A 17,842-nucleotide genomic window follows, 5' to 3' on the forward strand; every position below is an offset into this window, starting at 1 on the left:
GGTGAAAATACCAAAAAAATCAGCTCTTCAGTGTGGAGGTATTTCAACAGAAAAGCGGACAACAGGTGTCAAGCCGTGTGTTGCCTTTGTCAAGCTGTAATAAGTAGGGGTAAGGATGTTAACCACCTCGGAACATCCTCCCTTATACGTCACCTGCAGCGCATTCATAATAAGTCAGTGACAAGTTCAAAAACTTTGGGCAACAGCGGAAGCAGTCCACTGACCAGTAAATCCCTTCCTCTTGTAACCAAGCTCACGCAAACCACCCCACCAACTCCCTCAGTGTCAATTTCCTCCTTCCCCAGGAATGCCAATAGTCCTGCAGGCCATGTCACTGGCAATTCTGACGAGTCCTCTCCTGCCTGGGATTCCTCCGATGCATCCTTGCGTGTAACGCCTACTGCTGCTGGCGCTGCTGTTGTTGCTGCTGGGAGTCGATGGTCATCCCAGAGGGGAAGTCGTAAGCCCACTTGTACTACTTCCAGTAAGCAATTGACTGTCCAACAGTCCTTTGCAAGGAAGATGAAATATCACAGCAGTCATCCTGCTGCAAAGCGGATAACTGAGGCCTTGACAACTATGTTGGTGTTAGACGTGCGTCCGGTATCCGCCGTTAGTTCACAGGGAACTAGACAATTTATTGAGGCAGTGTGCCCCCGTTACCAAATACCATCTAGGTTCCACTTCTCTAGGCAGGCGATACCGAGAATGTACACGGACGTCAGAAAAAGAGTCACCAGTGTCCTAAAAAATGCAGTTGTGCCCAATGTCCACTTAACCACGGACATGTGGACAAGTGGAGCAGGGCAGGGTCAGGACTATATGACTGTGACAGCCCACTGGGTAGATGTATGGACTCCCGCCGCAAGAACAGCAGCGGCGGCACCAGTAGCAGCATCTCGCAAACGCCAACTCTTTCCTAGGCAGGCTACGCTTTGTATCACCGCTTTCCAGAATACGCACACAGCTGAAAACCTCTTACGGCAACTGAGGAAGATCATCGCGGAATGGCTTACCCCAATTGGACTCTCCTGTGGATTTGTGGCATCGGACAACGCCAGCAATATTGTGTGTGCATTAAATATGGGCAAATTCCAGCACGTCCCATGTTTTGCACATACCTTGAATTTGGTGGTGCAGAATTTTTTAAAAAACGACAGGGGCGTGCAAGAGATGCTGTCGGTGGCCAGAAGAATTGCGGGACACTTTCGGCGTACAGGCACCACGTACAGAAGACTGGAGCACCACCAAAAACTACTGAACCTGCCCTGCCATCATCTGAAGCAAGAAGTGGTAACGAGGTGGAATTCAACCCTCTATATGCTTCAGAGGTTGGAGGAGCAGCAAAAGGCCATTCAAGCCTATACAATTGAGCACGATATAGGAGGTGGAATGCACCTGTCTCAAGTGCAGTGGAGAATGATTTCAACGTTGTGCAAGGTTCTGATGCCCTTTGAACTTGCCACACGTGAAGTCAGTTCAGACACTGCCAGCCTGAGTCAGGTCATTCCCCTCATCAGGCTTTTGCAGAAGAAGCTGGAGACATTGAAGGAGGAGCTAACATGGAGCGATTCCGCTAGGCATGTGGGACTTGTGGATGGAGCCCTTAATTCGCTTAACAAGGATTCACGGGTGGTCAATCTGTTGAAATCAGAGCACTACATTTTGGCCACCGTGCTCGATCCTAGATTTAAAGCCTACCTTGGATCTCTCTTTCCGGCAGACACAAGTCTGCTGGGGTTGAAAGACCTGCTGGTGAGAAAATTGTCAAGTCAAGCGGAACGCGACCTGTCAACATCTCCTCCTTCACATTCTCCCGCAACTGGGGGTGCGAGGAAAAGGCTCAGAATTCCGAGCCCACCCGCTGGCGGTGATGCAGGGCAGTCTGGAGCGACTGCTGATGCTGACATCTGGTCCGGACTGAAGGACCTGACAACGATTACGGACATGTCGTCTACTGTCACTGCATATGATTCTCTCACCATTGAAAGAATGGTGGAGGATTATATGAGTGACCGCATCCAAGTAGGCACGTCACACAGTCCGTACTTATACTGGCAGGAAAAAGAGGCAATTTGGAGGCCCTTGCACAAACTGGCTTTATTCTACCTAAGTTGCCCTCCCACAAGTGTGTACTCCGAAAGAGTGTTTAGTGCCGCCGCTCACCTTGTCAGCAATCGGCGTACGAGGTTACATCCAGAAAATGTGGAGAAGATGATGTTCATTAAAATGAATTATAATCAATTCCTCCGTGGAGACATTGACCAGCAGCAATTGCCTCCACAAAGTACACAGGGAGCTGAGATGGTGGATTCCAGTGGGGACGAATTGATAATCTGTGAGGAGGGGGATGTACACGGTGATATATCGGAGGATGATGATGAGGTGGACATCTTGCCTCTGTAGAGCCAGTTTGTGCAAGGAGAGATTAATTGCTTCTTTTTTGGTGGGGTTCCAAACCAACCCGTCATTTCAGTCACAGTCGTGTGGCAGACCCTGTCACTGAAATGATGGGTTGGTTAAAGTGTGCATGTCCTGTTTATACAACATAAGGGTGGGTGGGAGGGCCCAAGGACAATTCCATCTTGCACCTCTTTTTTCTTTAATTTTTCTTTGCGTCATGTGCTGTTTGGGGAGGGTTTTTTGGAAGGGACATCCTGCGTGACACTGCAGTGCCACTCCTAGATGGGCCCGGTGTTTGTGTCGGCCATTAGGGTCGCTTATCTTACTCACACAGCTACCTCATTGCGCCTCTTTTTTTCTTTGCGTCATGTGCTGTTTGGGGAGGGTTTTTTGGAAGGGACATCCTGCGCGACACTGCAGTGACACTCCTAGATGGGCCCGGTGTTTGTGTCGGCCACTAGGGTCGCTTATCTTACTCACACAGCTACCTCATTGCGCCTCTTTTTTTCTTTGCGTCATGTGCTGTTTGGGGAGGGTTTTTTGGAAGGGACATCCTGCGTGACACTGCAGTGCCACTCCTAGATGGGCCCGGTGTTTGTGTCGGCCACTAGGGTCGCTTATCTTACTCACACAGCTACCTCATTGCGCCTCTTTTTTTCTTTGCGTCATGTGCTGTTTGGGGAGGGTTTTTTGGAAGGGACATCCTGCGTGACACTGCAGTGCCACTCCTAGATGGGCCCGGTGTTTGTGTCGGCCACTAGGGTCGCTTATCTTACTCACACAGCTACCTCATTGCGCCTCTTTTTTTCTTTGCGTCATGTGCTGTTTGGGGAGGGTTTTTTGGAAGGGACATCCTGCGTGACACTGCAGTGACACTCCTAGATGGGCCCGGTGTTTGTGTCGGCCACTAGGGTCGCTTATCTTACTCACACAGCTACCTCATTGCGCCTCTTTTTTTCTTTGCGTCATGTGCTGTTTGGGGAGGGTTTTTTGGAAGGGACATCCTGCGTGACACTGCAGTGACACTCCTAGATGGGCCCGGTGTTTGTGTCGGCCACTAGGGTCGCTTATCTTACACAGCTACCTCATTGCGCCTCTTTTTTTCTTTGCGTCATGTGCTGTTTGGGGAGGGTTTTTTGGAAGGGACATCCTGCGTGACACTGCAGTGACACTCCTAGATGGGCCCGGTGTTTGTGTCGGCCACTAGGGTCGCTTAGCTTAGTCATCCAGCGACCTAGGTGCAAATTTTAGGACTAAAAATAATATTGTGAGGTGTGAGGTATTCAGAATAGACTGAAAATGAGTGTAAATTATGGTTTTTGAGGTTAATAATACTTTGGGATCAAAATGACCCCCAAATTCTATGATTTAAGCTGTTTTTTAGTGTTTTTTGAAAAAAACACCCGAATCCAAAACACACCCGAATCCGACAAAAAAAATTTGGTGAGGTTTTGCCAAAACGCGGTCGAACCCAAAACACGGCCGCGGAACCAAACCCAAAACCAAAACACAAAACCCGAAAAATTTCCGGCGCTCATCTCTAGTAGTTACGTCTCTGAGAGCTACCAACAGTTCACGTTTTCCAGGTCTCCTCACAGAATCGCAAGTGAAGTAATTAGCTCCAACTGTGGATCTTTTAAAATATGTCAGTTAGTAATGGCTGCACCTGTGCACCTGCCAGGTGAGCTGGAAAACGTGAACTGTTGGTAGCTCTCGTGGACCTGGGTTGGCTACCACTGCTCTAAAATGTTTCACTCTCCAAGTGTTGGCACATCTACCCTGTAGTGTGGTGTGCTGCTGCCCAACTCCAATTCTAGAAAGTAAGTAGAGCGTGCGGCTGTGCCTGTCACTGTCCTCCACTGTCCATTGGCCCGGGTCCTACTAAATTCACCTACCAGGTGAGGGGGGAAGGACGCTGGCTGCACGGGGTGGGCGGATGTCTGGATCCAGGACATATACACAGGAATAGTCTATAAGGGGATAACTTGTAGTGTTAACAGGCCCGGCCCGCCCGTTTCGTGGGGTACGCGCATGGGTAAGGCGCCACAGTGAAGAAGGCGCCGCCGGCAGCCCAGACCACGCGCCTCTCCTGCCTGCCGTCCTGCGGCTGCCCCTCAGTCTGGTCTCCGGCAGTGACGGCGGAGTGTATAACTCAAATCAGGTGCCAGTTCGTTAACCAATCAGAGCTCGCGGACCGGCGCCTGATTTGAGATATACACTCTGCAGTCACCACCGGAGACCAGACTGAGGGGCAGAGTGGCAGGCAGGAGAAGCGCGCGCTGTGCTCTCCACAAAGAAAACAGCAAAACGGTGAGCAGCACTGTGGGGGCATATGTCTATGTGGCATTGTGGGGTCATGTGTGGCATGTGGGGTCATGTGTGGCACTGTGGGCACATGGCAATGTGGGGGCATATCTGTATCTGGCACTGTGGGGGCATATGTGGCACTGTGGGGGCATATGTGGCACAGTGGGGGCATATCTGTATGTGGCACTGTGGGGTCATATGTGGCTCTGTGGGGTCATATCTGGCACTGTGGGGTCATATCTGTATCTGGCACTGTGGGGGCATATCTGTATCTGGCACAGTGGGGTCATATGTAGCACTGTAGGGGTCATATGTGGCACTGTGGGGGCATATCTGGCACTGTGGGCACATGGCCTTGTGGGGGCATATCTGTATCTGGCACAGTGGGGTCATATGTGGCACTGTGGGGTCATATTTGGCACTGTGTGGGCATATCTGGCTCTGTGGGCACATGGCACTGTGGGGGCATATCTGTATCTGGCACAGTGGGGTCATATGTGGCACTGTGGTGGCATATGTGGCACTGTGGGGGCATATCTGTATGTGGCATTGTGGGGTCATATGTGGCACTGTGGGGGCATATCTGGCACTGTGGGCACATGGCACTGTGGGGGCATATCTGTATCTGGCACTGTGGGGGCATATGTGGCACTGTGGGGGCATATCTAGCACTGTGGGCACATGGCACCCACTATCTCCCTGTGACCCCAGCCTCCTCAGTCACCCACTATCTCCATCACCTCTGCCACCCTGGCACTGTGGGCACATGGCACTGTGGGGGCATATCTGTATCTGGCACTGTGGGGGCATATCTGGCACTGTGTGGGCATATATCTGTATCTGGCACTGTGGGGGCATATCTGGCACTGTGTGGGCATATCTGGAACTGTGGGCACATGGCACTGTGAGGGCATATATGTATCTGGCACTATGGGTGCATATATGTATCTGGCACTGTGGGGTCATATGTGGCACTGTAGGGGTCATATGTGGCACTATGGGGGCATATCTGGCACTGTGGGCACATGGCCTTGTGGGGGCATATCTGTATCTGGCACTGTGGGGGCATATCTAGCACTGTGGGCACATGGCACCCACTATCTCCCTGTGACCCCAGCCTCCTCAGTCACCCACTGTCACGGTCCGGCGGATCGGGTTCCGGGACCAGCGGTACTTACCTGTCCGGATGCTCTGGCGCGGGGTGCGGGCTGCTGGCGAGGGGCACAACTTGCAGTCATGTCTGGAAGGAGAGGTCTCAGAGGCAGCAGCAAACATTTGTGCAGCTTCCAGCTGCAGAGGTCCGGGATGGGCGTCGCCGCTTTGGAAGGGTCAGCTAATCTAAAACACTCCGTCACCTGCAAGGTTTGCAAAACCAATGGGAAACAGTCTGCAGGTATAAATCTAGGGATTTCTGGGTAAGCAAATTGCCAGTACGTCTCTCACACAGCCTTGTGTGTGCTAGTTCCCTGTGCTCCACAGCATTGCTTCTAAAGCATCCTGTTTCCTGAGTTCTCACCTGGATTGCTGGATCTACACCCGGTTATTTCTCCTCGCATGCTGACCTCTCCGAGTCACCATTCCTCTCAGCGAGTCTCAGTTACCCCAGTCTACAGTCTTCCTATCCGGGTTTCCGCCAGACGTTCGTCCACAGACGTACAGGTCCTGCCGACGCAACCGCTCTAACAAGTAAACAGCTAGGGCACCTGTGGAACCTCCTTTAAAGCTCTATGAAAAGACTTTCATTCAACCTGCTCGGCTAATCCTGCCTAAAGTCACGATACCAAACCGCACGCCACAATTCCGGATTCACAAAACCCAGTCCCCGTGACAGTTTGCACTGGCCAATATGGATCCGGAGGGTGCTCATGGTTTCGGTACGGATCTTCTGCAGGGCATAGCAGCTCGTCTGGAGAGTCTAGAGGAATCCCAGCGCCAATTAGCTCAATTTATTCAAGGGATGGCTACCCGCCAGGATTCCATGCAAACTGACATTGCTCATGTCGCCACTGGTCGACGCCCGGAGACTCAGCAAGTGCCGACCGCCCCAGTTCCTATGGTAGCTTTCCCTTCATCCCTGCGACTACCGACGCCCACCAAATTCGACGGGAACCCGAAGATGTGCCGCGGGTTCTTAAACCAGTGTGAGATTCATTTCTCTTTACAGCCTTTTAACTTCCCATCACAGAAGGCAAAGGTAGCATATATCATCTCCCTCCTGGCCAGTCCAGCCCTGGATTGGGGGTCACCCCTGTGGGAGAGAGCTGATTCTCTACTTGACAAATATGATGAATTCATCGCTACCTTCCGAAAAATTTTCGATGAGCCCGGAAGAACCACGTCTGCATCAATCGAGATAATGCGCCTTCGGCAGGGAAACCGGTCTGTGGGACAGTATGTAGTACAATTCCAGACCTATGCTTCAGAATTACGGTGGAATGAGGAGGCACTAGTATCGGCCTTCTGGAAAGGTCTGTCTGACAAAATCAAGGACGAGTTGGCTACCCGGGACCTTCCGCCCAAATTAGACGACTTGATTTCCCTTTGTACCAAGATTGACCTTCGTTTTAGAGAGCGCCAGTTAGAGAAGAATCGTGGGAAGCGCCCAAGGTTCCGTCCTCCGCCGCCTTCTTCCTCGAGTGTGCCAGCTGAATCGCCCCAGGATGAGCCTATGCAGATCAATAGGGCTCGTCTCTCGCCAGAAGAGCGTCAGAGAAGGCGCAGGGAGAACTTGTGCCTATACTGCGGAGGTTCAGGACATTTGGTAGCCTCTTGCACCCAGCGTCCGGAAAACTAGCACTCCTAACCAGAAGAGGAGACATTAGGTTAGGAGTGGTGACATCGTCTCCATCTCGTTCTGAGCCTGTCCTAGAGGTTACTTTGGGCCTGCCACAGGGTTCTAAAGGGTTTTTCTCTCTCCTAGATTTGGGAGCTGCTGAAAACTTTATCACGGCAGATGTGGTACAGCGACTACGGATTCCTACAGTTGAGCTTTCCCGACCAATTGCCCTTTCCACTGTAGATGGAAGTCGAATCTGCAGTGGAGTAGTTACCCACCAGATTCTTCCCCTTCAGCTATGTGTAGGAGCTCTCCATAAGGAGTTACTTAATTTCTTAGTCATTCCAATAGCTACTCATGAAACTGTTTTGGGACTTCCTTGGCTCCAGAAGCACAACCCAAGAATCGATTGGGTGAATATGCAAATTTTGGCCTGGGGAGAGTCGTGTGCTCAAACTTGTCTTACCAGTGTTAAACAAGTGAATAAGAGCCAACTGAAGATCCTACCACAAATTCCGTCTCAGTATTCCTCCTTTTCTGATGTCTTCAGCAAACAGACAGCAGAAGTCTTACCACCCCACAGACCCTGGGACTGCCCTATTGACCTGCTTCCGGGAAAGATTCCTCCTAGAGGGCGAATATATCCTCTCTCGGCCCCTGAGACCGACTCCATGTCGCAATACATCAAGGAAAATCTAGCTAGAGGATTTATTCGGCCTTCTACCTCTCCAGCCGGTGCGGGGTTCTTTTTCGTCCAAAAAAAGGATGGTGTTCTTCGTCCCTGCATCGACTACCGGGGTCTGAACGACATAACAATAAAAAATCGCTACCCGTTGCCCTTGATCTCAGAGCTATTTGACCGGGTTAAGGGTGCCTCTGTCTTCACCAAGTTGGACCTCAGGGGAGCATACAACCTGATCCGGATCAGAGCGGGTGACGAATGGAAAACGGCGTTCAACACTCGTGATGGGCACTTCGAGTATTTAGTCATGCCCTTCGGCCTTAGCAACGCACCCGTAGTTTTCCAAAATTTTGTAAGTGAAATTTTCAGTGGTTTACTCTATAGTTCTGTAGTAGTCTATTTAGATGACATACTAATTTTCTCGACCAACCTGAAAGATCACCGTTCTCAAGTCCAAGAGGTGCTGCGGAGGCTTCGCCAACATCATTTGTACTGCAAATTGGAAAAATGTATTTTCGAACAATCCTCCATGCCCTTCCTGGGCTACATAATATCTGGTTCAGGATTAGAGATGGATCCAGCCAAGGTACAAACGGTTCTAAATTGGTCCAAACCCACCACCCTTAAAGCAATCCAACGCTTTTTGGGTTTTGCAAATTTCTACCGGAGATTTATCAAAGGATTCTCCTCTATAGTGGCACCTATCACCGCTCTCACTCGAAAGGAGGCTAATCCCAGAGAATGCTCAACATCTGCAGATGAAGCTTTCCAACGATTAAAACAGGCTTTTACTACAGCTCCAGTGTTGAGGCAACCCGATGTCAATCTAGCCTTTGTTTTAGAAGTAGATGCTTCGGCCGATGCTGTGGGAGCAGTTCTCTCCCAACGTCTGAATGACAACAAACTTCATCCTTGCGGGTTCTTTTCCAAGAAGTTCTTACCAGCAGAAAGGAACTATACGATAGGAGAGCAAGAACTACTGGCTGTTAAGTTAGCATTGGAAGAGTGGCGGTATCTCTTGGAGGGGGCTAAGTTTCCTATCACTATTTTCACTGATCCCAAGAATTTAATCTTTCTCAGGAATATTCAGTGTTTGAATCCTCGTCTAGCCCGATGGGCAATGTTCTTCTCAAGATTTAATTTCTCCCTAACCTTTCGACCTGGTTCTCAAAACCAGAAGGCAGATGCTCTCTCCCGATCCTACTCCTCTGAGGATTCCAACGACTCTCCTTCTCCTCAGCCTGTATTGGAGTCTCGGAACTTCGCCTCCACTAAACTACAGCCTCCATTGGGAAAAGTGTTCGTACCTCCTCACCTTCAGAAGAAATTACTGACCTGGGCTCATACCTCTCGGGTTTCCGGTCATGCTGGAGTCCATAAGACAACCGACCTTATCCAATGCTCGTATTGGTGGCCTGCATTGAAGTCTGATGTTTCCTCTTATATCGCCTCCTGCACCAAGTGTGCACAGCATAAGATCCCTCGTCTTCGGCCAGCGGGAGAGCTAATACCCCTAACTATTCCTAAGATGCCATGGACCCACCTTTCTATGGACTTCATCACGGATTTACCCTCTTGTAAAGGATTTACTACTATTTGGGTATTCATAGACCGCTTCTCTAAGATGGCTCGTTTCGTACCTCTTAAGGGTCTTCCCACAGCACCCGAGTTAGCTCAGCTTTTCATTGCAGAGATCTTCAAGTCCCACGGTCTTCCGACCGAAATTGTTTCTGACCGGGGAGTCCAGTTCATGGCTAGATTCTAGAGGGCTCTCTGTGCCGCCCTACGGGTACAGTTAAAGTTCTCAACGGCATATCATCCTCAAACCAATGGAAGTACAGAGAGAGTCAATCAAGACTTGGAGATGTTCCTCAGAATTCATGTCTCTTCTTCTCAAGACGACTGGCTAGAACTACTACCATGGGCAGAGTTTGCTCACAACAACTCCTACCACTCTTCTACAGGTCATACCCCTTTCTATACCGTATATGGCTTCCATCCTCGAGTTCCCCAGTTCCTGGCTTTACCAGCTCAAGATCTTCCTGCGGTTCAGGAATCTCTCAAAAAACTTTCCGGAGTTTGGCGAAAAGTTCACCAAAATCTACAAAAAGCTTCCGCTCGCTATAAGTTCTGGGCTGATAAGAAGAGAAGGGTGGTACCTAAATTGGCAGTTGGAGATCAGGTCTGGCTCTCTACGCGCAATTTAAGGTTACGTGTTCCATCTATGAAGTTTTCTCCTCGCTACATTGGGCCCTTCCCTGTTGAACAAATCATCAATTCCGTAACTTATAGGCTTAAGTTACCCCCGTACCTGAAAGTCTTCCCAGCCTTTCATGTTTCTCTTTTGAAGCCTTTAGTGTTAAACAAGTTTTGTAAGATCCTTCCTCGCTCTCCAAAGGTTGTCACGGATCGTGGTATTGAATTCGAGATCAAGAAGATCCTTGACTCCCGAGTAAGACATGGATGTCTACAATATCTTCTGGATTGGAAGGGCTACGGTCCTGAGGAGCGTTCCTGGGAGGATTCTTTGGATGTTCATGCTCCCGCTTTACTTCACAAGTTCCATGAAGAAAATCCCAGCAAACCTGGTGGCTGTCCAGTGGCCATCCCTAAAAGGGGGGGTAATGTCACGGTCCGGCGGATCGGGTTCCGGGACCAGCGGTACTTACATGTCCGGATGCTCTGGCGCGGTCCCTCCGGTGGGGGTGCGGGCTGCTGGAGAGGGGCACAACTTGCAGGCATGTCTGGGAGGAGAGGTCTTAAAGGCAGCAGCAAACATTTGTGCAGCTTCCAGCTGCAGAGGTCCGGGATGGGCGTCGCCGCCTTGGAAGGGTCAGCTAATCTAAAACACTCAGTCACCTGCAAGGTTTGCAAAACCAATGGGAAACAGTCTGCAGGTATAAATCTAGGGATTTCTGGGTAAGCAAATTGCCAGTGCAACGTCTCTCACACAGCCTTGTGTGTGCTAGTTCCCTGTGCTCCACAGCATTGCTTCTAAAGCATCCTGTTTCCTGAGTTCTCACCTGGATTGCTGGATCTACACCCGGTTATTTCTCCTCGCATGCTGACCTCTCCGAGTCACCATCCCTCTCAGCGAGTCTCAGTTACCCCAGTCTACAGTCTTCCTATCCGGGTTTCCGCCAGACGTTCGTCCACAGACGTACAAGTCCTGCCGACGCAACCGCTCTAACAAGTAAACAGCTAGGGCACCTGTGGAACCTCCTTTAAAACTCTATGAAAAGACTTTCATTCAACCTGCTCGGCTAATCCTGCCTAAAGTCACCGATACCAAACCACATGCCACAATTCCGGATTCACAAAACCCAGTCCCCGTGACACCCACTATCTCCATCACCTCTGCCACCCAGTCACGCACTTTCTCCCTGTCACTGACAATCTCCCTGGACCCCTGGGGGTACTTTTGTGTGGCCACGCCCCTTCTTGTGAGACCACACCTCTTTTAAAATTTGATCCCATCAAGGGTCGCTAAATTCTAAATTCGCTTACCAAAAAAATTAAGCTCGGGCCGGCCCTGAGTGTTAAGAGGGGTAGCCTCCTTCCCAACCCCTGTCGGAATTCTAAACAGCAGGATGCCGCAGTCAGTGTTCTGACCACCAGAATCCTGCCTGCCGGCAGTTCAGCCCCGACCCAGTCAGGAGGTCTGAATCTACAACCTTGGGGAAATAATGGAGTTTCGGCCACAATAGTCAGTACTGTGGGGAAAATATGTCAAATGGACAATCTTATGATCAACAATCATCCCAAGCCCGTCACATGCAGATGACATGTACACGGCTCAGTCACAGCGTCTAAGTGTAATTTCTAAATGTAATATATAATTGACAGTTCGGTTTGATACATCTCCCCTGAATTTCATAACCACATCTGATTGCAGCATACTGTATGTATGTTTGTGCCCTAACGTACCATGATTGCCTGTGTGTGATGTATCTGTTATCATTGTTTTTGACACATACAGCATCCCCTTCCCCCTTCCAAGGGTTGGACTGGGGCACAGGGGAAACCCCTTTCCCGATGGGCCCCACTGCCCGAGGGCCCACCCCCTCCTATAGGAATCAGACTGTGCACTTTAATTATACATTATACATATGTTACAGTATACTGCACAGAACTATGGTATATTCTCTACAGTGCATTGCTTTTGTTAACCTTGTTCATTACTATACACTGTCAGTATTTGCTGGATATAAAATAGTGCCAGTCTGACACTGCCCCTCCATATTATGTAGTGCTGCACAGAGGCTATTGAACCATTGTCATCACTCACTGCCCCACAGGAGCTTACTTTCTAAATTCACCAATCATCAGCTGATCCAATAACGGATACCCCCTTTCACACCGCACAAATAACCCGGTATATTGCCAGCTCGACACGGGTCGCTGTGCAGTGTGAAAGGGTCACTCTAGAAATCCCAGGTTGCCTGACCCGGTAATTCAACCCGGATTATAGGAAGGGTAATTAACGGGTCAGGCGCAGTGTGAACAGGTTACCCGGGTCGATGCGACCCGGTACCCGTTCACTGCATAGGGAGAGGCAGCGCGGAGATGATGTCATCTCCCAATGCCGCCACCGCACCCTCCCCCGATGCCGGCTCCATCCCTGCACCCGGATGGCAACCCGACCCGGCATATTGCATAGGGTCCAAGGCCGGGTCCCACCCAGGAAGGACCCGTTTCCAGTTCCTGGGTGGGACCCAGCATTGTGATGCGAAAGCGGTAAGAGAGGCCTCTACTAACATGCACAAAACAAATGTAGATTCCCATATCAGGATAGACCTAGAGAGTTCTGGCTTGGCCTTCAGTTTGCTGAGCCACTGTTCTCTGTTACCAGACATTTTAAGATGAGGAGAACCCAACTGCAGCTCGCCCAAATGTACCCCCACAATCACAGACACTACTTTAATAACAGGACACTGTTACATATAGAATTGTGGATGCTCTTCACACCGCTCCCTTAGAAATAATTATATTTCAAGGCTAAAGTAATTTTTATGTCTTCAGGTTATGTTACAATAAGGTGTATGATCAGACCATTGAAAGGCAGTAAAGGAATTACACCTGTTCTACGTGCTGGCTTCACATCCACTGTGTCACGATCCAGGCAATTCCTTATCAGTATTTGCTTTCCAAATGCCTCTTGAGACTGTCCCAGCGTTCCAAGCCTGGATTCCATCTGCACTGTCTGCGTGCAGCACGCTGCATCTCATTGTCTCAAGTCTCTTCACTGTGATTCTGGCAGCTTCATGGTTAAAACTCACATGCAAGTTACAAACAGTTTTTCCCTCCAAGTTCAAACATGGGCGCAGCCATGTTTGTTTCCATCACATGTTACTTTTCAGCTTATCAGCTGCACTCTAGTTTCTGCTTAATTATCCAGCAGCTGCACTCTAGACTCTACTTAATCAGCCAGCCAATCCCTGTTTCCCAGCTGGTATAAATATCCTTTTCCTGGGCTGGAAAGTTGTCAGTGCTTCAGTTGTCATCCCAGTGAAACCAGTCTCTTCCTATTGTGGTCGTTCCTGCCTGCAAACTCCACTAGAGACTCGCACCAGTTCCACTCTCCATGGTGCAGCCTGACTCTGCAGTGTCTCATCATTGCACCATATACAGGTTGAGTCTCCCTTATCCAAAATGCTCGGGACCAGAGGTATTTTGGATATCGGATTTTTCCGTATTTTGGAATAATTGCATACCATAATGAGATATCATGGTGATGGGACCTAAATCTAAGCACAGAATGCATTTATGTTTCATATACACCTTATACACACAGCCTGAAGGTCATTTTAGCCAATATTTTTTATAACTTTGTGCATTAAACAAAGTGTGTCTACATTCACACAATTCATTTATGTTTCATATACACCTTATACACACAGCCTGAAGGTCATTTAATACAATATTTTTAATAACTTTGTGTATTAAACAAAGTTTGTGTACATTGAGCCATCAGAAAACAAAGGTTTCACTATCTCACTCTCACTCAAAAAAGTCCGTATTTCAGAATATTCCGTATTTCGGAATATTTGGATATGGGATACTCAACCTGTATCTGGCAGATTACTATAACACCGGCTTCCAGCTGTGCCCTGTTCCTGTATTCCGGTTATCTGCGCTCTCAAGCATCTCCTGTATCTGCGCTCTCAAGCATCTCCTGTATCTGTGCTCTCAAACATCTCCTGTATATGCTCTCAAGCATCTCCTGTATCTGCGCTCACAAGCATCACTAGTATATGCTTCTAAGCATCACCTACATAACTCCTCGCTCTCAAGCTACAGTTTGCATTCCAACATTATTAACACAGCTCTTCAGTGCATTGGTGTTGTAAAGGACTCACCATCTCCAGGTCCTTTAAGGCTGTTCTATTGTACCACACCTAGAGACTTCCTATGTGCATCTCTGAGAGCTGTGACTTGTCATCCTGTTACCATACTGCTAACTGTCGCTATCATTTGTGAGCTGAGTTCATTTAATAAACCTGTTGAACATATCCTCTGTTGTCGTGGTCACGCCTTCGGGCTTTAGGTACTGCAGGTTCACGCATGTCCAGGAGTCCTATCTGGCCTCTCACATTTAAGTATACCTCAGCCCCTACAACTGAGGCTTCCAGTAATGAGCACCAGCCCTCAGTTGTGACAGTAAGCACTGACCTAATGGATCCAGCCGGAGACCAGGTCCAAGCGACTAACCCGATGCAACAACTTACAGCCCGCTTAGAACATCAGGAGGCTGCACAGGGCCATGTGATTCACTGTCTCCAGGACCTCTCCTCTCGGCTGGATGGAATCCAAACATCCCTCCGTGGTTCAGGGGTGTCCAGTGTGCCGACTGCAGTACCTTTGGTGGTATCCCCACCCACCATTCCCATTTCTGCTCCTCGTCTCCATTTACCGAAACCTGATACTCCCCTTCAGGTTTCTGATTCAAGAGAACTCTCTGACATTTTTGTGAAAGACATTCCTGTTGAGGGGATGAGCTCCTCTGTTCATCATTCCCGGTCCTCACTGTTCCCTGTCGCTTGTAAATTTGAATATTTAAGGATTCTCAATTAACTGTTGGAACAGTTACAAGACCTTCTCTCTAGCATTGTTCCGATTATTTCAAAGTGTCTCAGTGATACTCCTGATATCTCTGCTCCCATATCCATGAAAGCCTTCCCACAGTCTGCTGAGAACAAAGATGCGGCAGCTGCCAATCTCTCTATGTCCAAGTCGTTTCCCCTTGCACCAAGTAAAGATACGTTCTGGAGTAAGCCACGGTCTAGACTTTCTGAAGAGGAACGCAAGCGTTGCATGCAGTTTCAACTCTGTTTCTACTGTAGGGGTTCTGATCACTTTATTAAAGACTGTTCTCTCCGTAAGCCAAGGAAGTGTTAGATCTCCACATCACAGTATTCATAGTTACAAACCTTCCTATGTGGAATCTTTGGCTCCTTCTGAACAGGTCAGGAACAATAAGGTGGTCGATCAAAGCGAGACCCAATTCTACAATTGGGGTCCTGTGACCAGGAGCCCCATTTCCAATTCTGGGAAACAAAAGCTATTAAATTAGACTTTCTTCACCAAAGGGAAGTCAAATTCTGCAGCCCAAGACGGGGCGTCTGTTTCTGCAGCCCAAGAAGGGGCATTTGTTTCTACAGCCCAAGGAGGGGTATTCGATGTTCAAGTTCTAGTAGGGGCATAGGAGTCTTCTCAAAAAGGAGTATCTGATCTGTCAACCCCAGGAGGGGTGCTGGAGATAACAACCCTGAGAGAGGTGTCTGATTCGTTAACCCCAGGAGGGGTCACCAAAGTTTCAGCCCCAAGGGAAGTATCCAGAGCCAAGTTCCCAGATGGAAATTTTTGTGCTACAGATACAGTTATGAACTCCTGTTTGCCGTCTTCAGAGAGCACCACCCTGTTGGCATCCAGCATGGACCAGGTCCAGGATGGTCTAACTGAACACTTGGACTTCCTATGTGCATCTCTGAGAGCTGTGACTTGTCATCCTGTTACCATACTGCTAACTGTCGCTATCATTTGTGAGCTGAGTTCATTTAATAAACCTGTTGAACATATCCTCTGTTGTCATGGTCACGCCTTCGGGCTTTTGGTACTGCAGGTTCACGCATGTCCAGGAGTCCTATCTGGCCACTCACATTTAAGTATACCTCAGCCCCTACAACTGAGGCTTCCAGTAGTGAGCACCAGCCCTCAGTTGTGACACACTGACACGATTATAGAGGTGCCAGCTGATTAGGAAACAAGGTGTAGCCCTGGGTGAGTCACAGGTGTCTCTCATCGCTAGTTATGAAATAAGACAGGTCAGTATACCACTGGGTCCGGATGCACTTTGCTGTGCTAGGTGATCACAGATTTGTAACCGCCTATTACTGACTCCACCCACTGTGCACTGTGCTGGAAATGCTGACGCAACCAAGCTCCTACAATCGCCTCTTGGAACTGCCTAATCTGTATATGTGTGGATATGTTCTGCCACACCAGATGGCATTTTTGAAGTTTCAGTACTCAGACAGTCATTGACCTACAGTACACAAGATGGGATTAGCTTGCTATCATGATCTACTTGAAGTTAAGTACCGCAAAATGCACACAGGTGATGTGGGTGGTGCTTCTAATTAACTTGCATGTGATGCCATTGGTCCATGTAGGGTATATATGAGGGACCTGGGACAATCATTAGGTATCTTGACAAAGCTCCGTGAGGAGAAACGTCAATGTCCTGAGAATTCATCTATGACTGAATAAAACTCTACTTATTTACAAGTCTGGTGAGTGCACCCCCGCTCAGCATATAATTTTATTTATATATATATATATATATATATATATAGTTAGTAACAAGGTCGTCGTTAGTCAGGACACAGCAGGCAGTATACAGAGTTTGTGCGAGTATTAAATGAATACAGGCAGCAAACAAACCACACCAAATAGAATAAATACATTCCGATCTGCAGTCCATGGGGGTCATTCCGACCCTTTCGCACGCAGCGGTTTATTGCTGCGGTGCGAATGGGTGCAGAATGCGCATTCGTAGCGGCCGCAGTGTGTGACGTTGCCTGGCGACAGGAGTTGCCGGGTTACATCGCGGCTACCGGTGGAAGCGGTCGCAGAGCCGACCACTAAGAAGATTGACAGGAAGGAGGCGTTCCACGGCGGATCCGGACCGTTTGGAGCCGTTTTCAGGGAGTGGTGAGTAAAACGCAGGCGTGTCCAGGAGTACGGGGGGCGGAGGAGTGACGTCAAAGCCGGGCCCATCATCGCTGGATCCATCGTACAGGGTAAGTAGGTATAGACCTAGTCTAGTTTTGCTTGAAATTTTTTAGCTTAGCAGGGCTGCACAAGCGATCGCAGCCCTGCTAAGCAAAAATACACTCCCCCATAGGCGTGTACTAGTTGATCGCAGCAGCAGTAAAAAGTTGCTGGCTGCGATCAACTCGGAATGACAACCCATATGCACGGTCTCTCAGTGCCTCCAGGCACTGATGGTCCACGTCCCTAGTACTAGGGGAAACAGTCCCTGCTCGCTGGCCGCTTATCAGCACCAGTGTGTTGAGCAGTGAATTTAGCAGGATTAAATCTGGTTAACTTTTCTTTAACTCTCTACAGGGAAGTTGTGTCCAGGGAAATACTGCATTCCCTGGTGAAACTAA

Source organism: Pseudophryne corroboree, chromosome 5 (genome assembly GCF_028390025.1).
Source record: "Pseudophryne corroboree isolate aPseCor3 chromosome 5, aPseCor3.hap2, whole genome shotgun sequence".
NCBI lineage: Eukaryota > Metazoa > Chordata > Amphibia > Anura > Myobatrachidae > Pseudophryne > Pseudophryne corroboree.